Source organism: Suricata suricatta, chromosome 5, assembly GCF_006229205.1.
Source record: "Suricata suricatta isolate VVHF042 chromosome 5, meerkat_22Aug2017_6uvM2_HiC, whole genome shotgun sequence".
In the NCBI taxonomy this organism is placed as follows: domain Eukaryota; kingdom Metazoa; phylum Chordata; class Mammalia; order Carnivora; family Herpestidae; genus Suricata; species Suricata suricatta.
The window spans coordinates 9772048-9782962 of NC_043704.1; positions in this window are offsets into that span (position 1 = coordinate 9772048).

Below are 10915 nucleotides of genomic sequence, written 5' to 3' on the forward strand. Positions count from 1 at the left end.
GCAAGCTGCTGAGGGAAGTTGTGATCAAGGGCCCCTCCCGGGTTCTTTTGGGTCAATGAGTAGATGGTTACGCCTTTTGCTGAATCTGACAGTATTTGGGGAAGTGTCGTTGGGGGGTTAGAGAATTTGGTGTATGAGCTACTTGGACCGATACCGCCTTGTGAATAATCTGGTTGCATCCACGTGAGATTAAGAAGCTTAAAGTTTAAAAAACAAACCATGTATAACTTTGCAAGAGTTTACTCACCGTTGGCCAGTGGGAGCAAATCTTAACTCAGCAAGCATTCAAGGCCTTCTAACTTTTAACACCCTAAATCTACATTGAAGGGGAGCCACCCATTTTTGTGGCAGATTTAACTATACTTTCTATAAAATGAAGAAATAGAAACTATTAATTTTAAATAGTTGAGAAACATAGGACTTCCATTTCAATAACAGTAACCCTCTCCAATGAGTATGAGATGGACGACAGGAATCTGCCATTTCTATTCTGTTGTTTGTCTGTTGTTCCTGTATTTTTATGGTAAGAGCATTGAATCAGCACATTTAAGAGCAGTTTAAGAGGACCAGTTAGGTCCATCCAGGGTAGGATGGTAAATAAACAGCGATCTGTTGATACATTGAAAGACCATACAGCCATACAAACAGTGAATCACTGCCTTGTCTAACAGGAGTGACTATCACAGATATATATTGGGGAAAACAGACATAAAACAGTATATACTGTATGATTTCATTTAAATGAAATCCAAAATTAGGAAGAACTACCCTGGTGATAAATGTCAGAACAGTGGCATTAACTAGGAGAGCCATGAGAGAGCCTGCCGGGGGCTTGAAAGTGCCCTGCATCTTCATACGGTTCTAGTGACTTGGGCATAACAATTATTGTGCTAATGTCATTTAATTTATGCTTTTAAAAATTGAATTATGGTTCACATACAGTGTTGTATTAATTTCAGGTGTACAAGTTAGTAATTTGATGTTTTTGTGCATTAGAAAATGCCTACCACAATAGGTCACCATATAAAGTTACTACACTAAATCAACTGTATTCCCTATGCTGTAGTAAGTCCTTTTGGCTTATTTTATTGGAAGTTTGTACCTCTTAAGTCCCTTCAACGAAGATTCCTGCTCTTGAAGTCGCTGACACACCAATAAAATGGGAAAGAACAGTAGTGATGCCCCATCTCCAGGAATTTTAATTCACTGGTCTGGAGTGGGACCCACGCAGGGGTAGTTTGTAATGACTCCCGGACACTTAAAACATGCGGTCAGGATTGAGAACTTCCTGCCTGAATCCACTGGATTTAACTGAGCCTGTGGTCAACCAGGGAGTGGCTGTCAGCTCTGAGAGAATGGGCCGTGTTCTGAGCAGCCCTCCTGCCTTTGTGAGACTCCCACTCATATCGGCCATCATTCCTTTGTATTCCCCTCAGGCCAATGAGAGGCCCAAGAAGGTGTTGAAATGGGTGAGAAAAAGCATCTCATCACCTCCGGCACCCCACCTCACCTCAAGCCCCCTACTAACTTTTGATTCTGTTTCCCAGCCACCTTGTTCTGACAGCTCATAAGACACTATGTCCTTCTGTCACTGTTCCTTGGAGTATGTGCCACAGTTCTTTCCGGGGTCTTGGTTTAGTCCAGGCGTTCTCACCATTTTTTTTTTAAACCTCAGGATCCCTAGTGTTCCCAAAGAGCTTTTGTGTATGTGGATTATGTTTAGAAATTAACTGGAATTTTTTAAATATTTGTTTATAAATAATATACCCATTACATTTTGATATGTTTCAACAACCCTTTATGAAAAACAACTGTTTTCTAAAAGAAATTTAGTGAAATGAGTGGAATTGTTTTACATTTTTGCAAATCTCTTTAAACATCTGGCTTCACAGAAGACAGCTGGGCTCTCCTATCTGCTCCTGCGTGCAGTCTGTTCCAGTACCGCGTGCCATGGAGCTTCTAGAAGACCAGTAAGGGGATGAGAGTGGAAAAGGCAAATAGCATCTTAACGGTTTTATGAAATTGTTTTTGGCCTCACGGACCTCCTGAAACAAGGTCTTTGAGACCTTGGTTAGTGGGCCTCAACGAGAGAGAGAGAGAGAGAGAGAGAGAGAGAGAGAGTGTGTGTGTGTGTGTGTGTGTGTGTGTGTGTGTGTGTGTGTGAGGATACAGTATCACACTTACTAAGGATAAGTATCCTGATCCAGTACCTCTAATGGTCACTTCAGATCCTTTGGTTCCACCCCTTATTCCAGCCACTGATGTCCCTTTGATCAGCCACAGGTGCCACTTGACAGTGCACCCTGGAGAGAGGGGAAGTCCACCCTCAGGGGACACCCTGCAGCTCCATGTGATGTAGGCATCTGTCCCCCAATGAAGCAGTTATGAGCCTCCTTTTCGAGAGCTCCTCAGGGGCCCTGGGAGACTGGGCTGCGGTCACCATGGCAATGGTGACCTCAGCGCAGGCCTGAATTGTCTCTTCTCGGTTTTGCTCCCTTGCTGCCCACTCCTTCCGGTGTCACTTTCCAAATAATAGACTGCCTACGCGTGAGCCTTTGTCGCAGGCTATGCGGTCATGAGAACCCCCTCTGAGATGTGGCTTTTCTGTAAAAATTTTGCTTCAGTTACAGGGCCGTGGTATGTAATGCATTTCCCTGCTGCGTGCTGTAATTTGAGAAAAAGATTTGAGGGATGGGTGGCCCTGTGGGTTAAGAGTCAGTCTTCACCTCAGGTCATGATCTTCGCAGTCCAGTCCATGGGTTTGAGCCCCATGTTGGGCTCTGTGCTGACATCTCAGAGCCTGAAGCCGGCTTTGGATTCTGTGTCTCCCTCTCTCTCTCTCTCTGCCCCTCCCCAACTTGTGCTTTGTCTCTTAAGAGTAAATAAACATTAAAAATTTGGGGGGCACCTGCTTGGCTCAGTCAGTTAAGCATTCGACTTCAGCTCAGGTCATGATCTCACGGTTCAAGGGTGCGAGCCCTACATCAGGCTCTGTGCTTACAGCTAGCTCAGAGCCTGGAGGCTGCTTCAGATTCTGCGTCTCCCTCTCTCTCTGACCCTTCCCTGCTCGTGCTGTCTCTCTCTGTCTCTCAAAAATTAAAAAAAAATTTTAATACATTGACCATTTCAATACTGATGGAGCCAGATGTTCAAGTGCTGCATAAAAATGAAGCCAAAACCAAGCTTGCTTCCTTAAATCTGCCATGATGGCTGGCCTGCAGAGCCAGACATGGCCCAGGCATTTGCATGCACAAGAGTGGGGTGCATTGCATCTGTGTGGCCCTTGCAGATAGCAGACAACTCCCGTGCAGTCGATGTGGCCATTCCCCACCCATCAGATAAGTCACACTCCTCGCTGTGAGTGTAGTGTGGAATATAATGCAGGAGTGTGTTGCCACCCAGTGCTTCCCTAAGAAGATAGACTGTTTTAGTCACTGAGGCAGAAATAGGAGAAGGACGATGGTTTCCCTACACTGGCCACTTAGGTTGTCTCCTGCTTTCCCCTGTTATGAACAATCAACAGAAATCTTTGTGGATAAGCTTCATACAATTGTGTCCTTGGGCTATGTTCCTAACATTGGATTTGTTACAGGGTCAAAGGGCTTGAACATTTTTAAGACACTTAATGTGAGGAATAAGCCCACCAACCCAATCAATCAAATGAGGGAAGCAGACACTCACAGCAAGGTGAAGCAAGGCTTTAATCACCGTTCTTGCAAGAGCTGGTGTCTGATGAGCGGCACACCTGGGGCAGTTACAGCAGACAATTTAGCTCCTAGCTGCAAGTCCCTCTCCTGGTTCCTCATTGGCTGAGCTCTACAGAGGTAAGTCCCTCCCCTGGTTCCTCATTGGCTGAGCTCTACAGAGGTAAGGTCCCTCCCCTGGTTCCTCATTGGGTGAGCACCACAGAGGTTACAGCCTTACCCGGAAGGCGCCCATGCCCGTGTAAGGCAAGTAGTCTATTTGGAACAAATGTACACTCCCTGAGGGACGCAGACATTCAGTCCCTCCTCCCTTTGTTCATCGGTGCACGCTCATTGCAAACAAAGCCTACAAAAACAAGCCGGTGAAACAGCAGAAGAAAAACCAAGAAGTGAAGTGTCTAAGGGTTTGGGACTGCATTGTGTGGGGAATGGGGTGGGGGGTTGTTCCAATAGGTTATAAGCCTAATGTTAACTAGACAGCATGGCTTTTATTTCGTATTTCTGAAAAATGAATCATCTCCCTTACTTCTCTCATTTAATATGTGATGTCAGACTGATCTCCAAAAAGGTCGTATCCATGAAAACACTCCCTATCGCTCACTACTCTACTGGTGTGATGGTTAATTTTATGTGTCAACTTGACTGGGCTAAGGGATGCCGAGACAACTGATGAAACATAATTTCTGAATGTGTCTGTGAGAGCGTTTCAAGAAGAGATCCGCTTCTGAATCAGACTAGGTAAAGAACATCCGCCCTCTCCAGGGTGGGCGGGCCTGCAGTCCTTTGAGAGCCCTGAATCGAATAAAAAGTAGAGGAAGGGTGTAGTCTCTCTTCACTTTATATTTTTAAATGTGGAGCCCGTCTCTTTTTCTTTAAGTTTATTTTATTTATTTTGAGTGAAAAAGAGAGCGTGAATGGGGTAGGGTTAGAGAGACGGAGAGAGGGAATCCCAAGCAGGCTCCATGCCCAGCACAGAGCCCCACATGGGGCTTGATCTGCACGGTGAAATCATGACCCGAGCTGATATCAAGAGTCAGACGCTCAACTGACTGAGCCACCCAGGCGCCCCATCTCTCTCTTGAGCTGGGACATCCATCTTCTGTCCTAGCACATCAGAGCCCCTGGCTCTCAGGCCTTCGGGTCAGGCCTGAATGACACCACCGCCTTCCTGGTTCTCGGGCTCACAGATGACAGAGGGTGGCGCCTCACACGCTGCATAACCACATGAGCCAGTGCCCATGATGGGTCTCCTCTTCTCTTACCTGGGTGTACATTATTCGTTCTGTTTCTCTGGAGAACCATGCCTAACACAGCTGGGGCTGAGGTGCCCTTCGCTTCTGAAGTGTACGGCACGTCACCTTAAGAAGTATGTCTTGGGGCGCCTGGGTGGCTCAGTCGGTTAAGCCTCTGACTTCGGCTCAAGTCAGATCTCACGTTCATGGGTTCAGGCCCCGCATCGGGCTGTGTGCTGACAGCTAGCTCAAAGCCTGGAGCCTGTTTCAGATTCTGTCTCCTTTTCTCTCTGGCCCTCCCCCTCTCATGCTCTGTCTCTGTATCAAAAATAAATAAAACACTAAAAAAAAAAATTTTTTTTAAAAGTATGTCTTGATTTCCCACTGTCCCTTGTTGACAGGAATTTCAGAATCATTTCTTGGGAGGGGGCTTCCTTGCCCTCCCTTGGCCTGTTTATGCTTATGTTAGCCAAGAACATGAGAGAAAATACTGGTATTTAATCCTTCATGTTTGTTGTCTCTGCCATTGGGCCTTTTCTGGGCCCCCTGACCCACTTCCTCGCTCCCCCTGCTCACATACTGCTATGGGCTCATGACACGGCTTGTGCACAGACCACCAGCTGACCACCACTGTTCAAGCCCCCCTCCCTGGGTGCTGCTCGCTAGCCCCCAGACCCCTGTCCCTCTGTCCCTCCGTCCCTGTCTCGGGACACGCAGGCATCATTGCAGGGGGGAGGGGGACCCACACTGAGGCAGGAGCTTCTTCGTCTCCTCGTATTCCATCTCCCATCTCCCATGCTCCTTTGAAGTGGTGCCCCACTTTTAATGAGGTGCACAGTTACCTGGAACAAAGCTCTCTCTCCCGTGCCGCAAGACAGTGTCACCTCAGTTTCTTCTGGACAGTACACTGGACAAAAGGAGATTTCTCTCCTTCCATCTGGTTTCAGCCCCTGTTAATTTTGGGCTGTCCCATTATTCCTGAACCTAACAATGTAGTTCCCTTCAGTGATCAGGCACAAATCATCTTCATCCGGCCGGAGCACCCTGCTGATGGCCAGAGTGGGCTTGGAGGTCTATTCTCTAGCTTGAAGTGCCCAACCACCACTGAGGAGCTGTCAAAATGCAGGTTCCCAGCTCTAGTAAGTCTGGAAGGCCCTGGAATCTGTGTTTTTAGCAGGCCTCCTTGGAGACTCTGCTGGGAATGAAGAGGCCACGGACCCCATGCTGATAATGGCCCTTGCAAATGACAAGCCTACGGAGGGAGGGCCTCCAGGCTACAAAGTCTCCTTGATCTGCGCAGAAAGTTCCATCCACTTCCAGATACACATGCATATCACCCCCTAAAAGACACCCGGGCCCCCTGCCAGTCTGTCCTTGTTGACGGAAGGGAAGACACGGTATGTTTTTCTTAGTGAATCTGTAGTAGCGAAACATGAGCTAGCTGCCACTCGTGGCCGGGTAAGGGCTGCTCTGTTCGCTTTTACTAATATAGTAAGCGAAGGGTGTGCAGTTTTAATTTGCATATTTGAATACAATTAGGTACAATATTTTATACAGACAGTGAATGAATATACATTAAGATGGCCAGCTTCCAAGAAACAAAGTAAAAAAGACTAGGGCTTTGGCGTCAGTGAGTCCTGAGTCCAAACCCCTGCTCCACCGCTTCCTGCCCGTGTGACCTTGAGCAGGTCACCTGACCTCTCTGACCTTCAGTGTCTGCATCTGTAAAACAACACCCATTATATAGGATTTAGGGAACCTGTTTGGCACACAGTAGGCCTTGATGGTCGTCATTCCATCTCACTCTTTTCCTCGTGGGGACCACTGTCTATAATCTATGCCATTTCTCCACCAGTTCCTTGGGGACCACTGTCTATAATCTATGCCATTTCTCCACCAATTCCTGTACCGCTGTGTTAGTGTCCGGTGATGGCCATGACAAATTGCCTTGAATTTAGTGGCTGAAATCAACCAGAATTTATCCTCTCACCGTTCTGGAGGTCAGGAGTCTGAAATCAGTCTCACTGGGCTGAAATCAAGGCGTCAGCGGGCTCAGCTCCCTTCAGAGGCTCCACAGGAAACCCTGTCCCTTGTGTTATCCAGCCTCTGGGGGCTGCTGACACCGGTCTCTGCCTCGGTGCTCACATGGTGCTGTGGGCTGAATGTTTGTGTCCCCAGATGTCTCGAGTGTTAAAATCCTGACCCGTAACCACCAATCTGGAGAGAGGGCCTTTGGGTGGTGGTTAGGTCATGAGGATGGGGCCTTCATGAATGTGATTTGTGCCCCTGTAAATAGAAGGACCCCCTCTTTCTGCCATGTGAGGACACAGTGAGAAGATGACCATTTTTTTAATGTTTATTTTTGAGACAGAGAGAGCGCGCACACGCGCAAGCAGGGCAGGGGCAGAGAGCAAGAATCAGGGACAGAGGATCTGAAGCAGGGCCCCTGCTGACGGCAGAGAGCCGGAGGCGGGGCTTGAACCCATGAACCGTGAGATCATGACCCGAGCCGAAGTTGGACGCCACCCACGTGCCCCCCCCAGGTGCCCCGAGAAGATGATCATTTATGAACCAGTGAGAAGGTTCTCACCAGATCCAGAATCTGCAGGCACTTTGACCTTGGACTCCCAGCCTCCAGAACAGTGAGACCTAAGAGTTTGTTGTTGAAACCACCTCGCCCGGCTACTCTGTTACAGCGGCCTGAGCTGCCAGAGACACATGGCATTCTCCCCTGCGTGCATCACATCTCCCTCAGCCGGTCTCCTAAGGACACTTGTGGGGCACCTGGGTGGCCCTGTCAATGGAGTGCCGACTTCGGCTTAGGTCATGATCTCGCAGTTTGTGAGTTCGAGCCCCGAATTAAGCTCTCTGCTGTCAGCACAGAGCCTCCTTTGGGTCTTCTGTCCCCTCTCTCTCTCTCTGACCCCTCCCTGCTTGTGTGCATGTGTACACGCTGTCTCTCTCTCTCAGAAATAAATAAATGTTAAAAATAAATAAATAAGGACACTTGGGAGTGGATTTAGGGCCCACCTAGATAATCAAGGATCATCTCCCCATGTCAAGATCCTTAATTTGTCTGCTCCCAAATGCCACCTGCATCACCATCACAGATGTCAGCCATGTGTGGGGTCACCAAAGTGCCGGGCAGGACGCGTTCTCAGGGGTAGTGCATGCAGGTGGAATAGAATTCAGAAGCTGCACAAACCGCTCCATCAACCTCAGTGAGAAAGGCCCAACGCGTGAGTGTGATGTACTCACCCCCATGGAGTCAGATCGAGAGGCAAGTGCTAAGCTTGCTGCTGGGTCCTGGGCGTCTGGGTCAACTGCCGACTCATCGGGCCAGTCTGCCACTCTTTCCTTTTTTTTAATGTTATTTAATTTTGAGAGACAGACAGAGGGTGAGTTGGGGGAGGGGCAGAGAGAGAGGGAGACACAGAATCTGAAGCAGGCTCCAGGCTCTGAGCTGTCAGCACAGAGCCCGACGTGGGGCTCGAGCCCAAGAACCATAAGATCATGACCTGAGCTGAAGTCGGAGCCTCAACTGACTGAGCCCCCCAGGCGCCTGCTGGTCTGCCACGCTTAATTGTTTACATAGCAAAACAAGATAAGCCTTAACTCCATCACATCTTCAAAGACCCTGTTTTCCTTATAGGATGACATTTACAGTATCCAGGACCTGGCACCTGCCCATGTCTTTGGGGGCCATTATTCAGGCTACTGCAACCATATATCAAGTATGGCTTAAAGCCCATATCAAGAAACAGAAGAGAGGGTCAACTTGGGTGGCTCAGTCAGTTAAGCATCCATCTTCGGCTCAAGTCATGATCTCACGGTTTGTGGGTTCAAGCCCCACGTCGAGCTCTGTGCTGACAGCTCAGAGCCTGGAGCCTGCTTCGGATTCCGTGTCTCCCTTTCTCTTAGATCCTCCCCTGCTCGCACTGTCTCTCTCTGTCTCTCAAAAAAAAAAAAAGGAAATAAAACAAAAAAAAAAAGAAAAAAGAAAAAAGAAACAGAAAAGAGAGTATTCCTTCAAGCCTGAGGATAAAAACCCAAGAGCTAAGGATGGCACAGAACAAAGAAGAAACCCCTTTCTCCTTGATGGCAAGGTTGTGCCACAGAATACCCCAAACCCAGGGACAGCCGATGCCGTAAATGGACTGTGTTAGATAAAAATCCCTCTTGTGACAGAGAGAGAGAGAGATCCATATGCCCACACATAGTATTCTTCTTCTCTCTCTCCCCTGCTGTCTCTCTCTTCCTCGCCCTGTCTCTCCCCCCTCCACTTGACTGGACCACCTCACTATAGAAACCCTTGCCGATTTTGCCCCTCTCCTCAAGAAGAGAGCCAGGAAAGTTAAGAGGTTGAGCTTTGGATGAGAACACGAACTCTCCAGAGTCCTCACTTCCCCTCCTGCGTGGAGAGGGAGGCCTTGTGGAGATGCCCCCACCCCCAAAGCTCAATTTTCTCATGGGTGCTAGAGAGATGCACCTACATTGAGCTAATCCTGAAGGTTGAATCCGGTAAAGTGGATTTCAGCCCACAGCTGTCCATACAGCCCTCTCCCCACCAACACCCCAGAGTGCGTCCAAGTCTCTCCGAATGTCCCCTGTGCTACATGCACAGGGCCACACACACACACACACACACACACACACGGTTTTTACTTCTCTTCCTGAGAATTTGGCTGATTCACCTCGGGTCCCGGGTTTCTAGCACAGACGAGCCAAGTATATGGTTGTTGAGTGAAAGAAGGAAAAGTTCGGAGGCTCCTCTCTGGAGTCGTCAGAAGCATTACAATTAAACAGTTTTGCAGGTGGAACAAAGGAGTGGTAACCTTTTCTCATATTTCAAGGAGTCAAATCATTTAAGGCCCCAAATATTCAGAATGATCAATGTGGAGATCTGGTAACAACCCGGAAGTCCCAAAGAGCCACCATTATTTGCCTTCTACTTTCAAATTTTGAAAGATTTTCAAAAATCTTTTGGTTTTTTTTCCCCCCTGAATTTGTGAAATTTATGAAACCAGTCTGAAAGCCACTTCAGACCCAATTTGTCGTCATCACTGAATGAGATTAAATTTAATGCGTGTGAGAGACGGATGAACTGCTGCGGGACGAAAAGGCAATCAGAAATAATGGCCTCTGAGCACAAAGGCCCACAAATTAAAGAACTGTCAACTCAGGACAGAGATTCTATCAGTGACGAATCTATCGTTTCACTTGACCACTGATCTGGTACAATTATGGGAAAACTAACAGAAATGACCTGAGTGAACAGACAGACCGGGGCCATTCGTGTCGTAAGTGAAATTTCCAGGCACCAAGTCCCAGCCTGTGCTTTTCCATCACTGCTGACTGGCAGTTGGCAGAGAGAGAGATGACCTTTACTTAACCTTGAGAATAACTCTACCCGTTCCTGGCCAGAATAAGGAATGGCTGTCAAGGCCTATTGACAATCCATTTGCAGGAGTTTTTGAATGTTTGGTCTAAGTGGATGATATCTTTGCCTTTCTGAACTTTATTTTACAAAATAAATATCTCTCCAAGGCCATCTTGGAAGTTAGAGAAGGCCACACACCACGTACAGATGCCTGACAAATTTAAGAGGTAACTTTTATCTGTTTTGTTTTGGTTTCGGGTTGGGGTTTCCCCCTCCTTCGCTCAGACATTCATCTGCATGAATATAGGAGAATGACCAACTTCCATCTGGGAAGACAGTCTACTTTCATTCTTTGGGGCATTTAGAAAATGTTTATTGCTGTCGGCGACCCAAAAGGTAAGTGGTTCCAAAACAAATGCTAAGTCAAGCCCTGCTTCTCAGCTGAACTCCTTCCCACCCCAAATCCCTGGGTAACGATTTGTTCAAAGATCTGAAGCAAACGAAATCAGATCAGATAGCCCATCCCTCAAAGAAAATGGTTTCAGTGAAGTTAAATCCCCAAACTTGCCCTCTTTCTCACCTCTCCAACCCATCCTTAT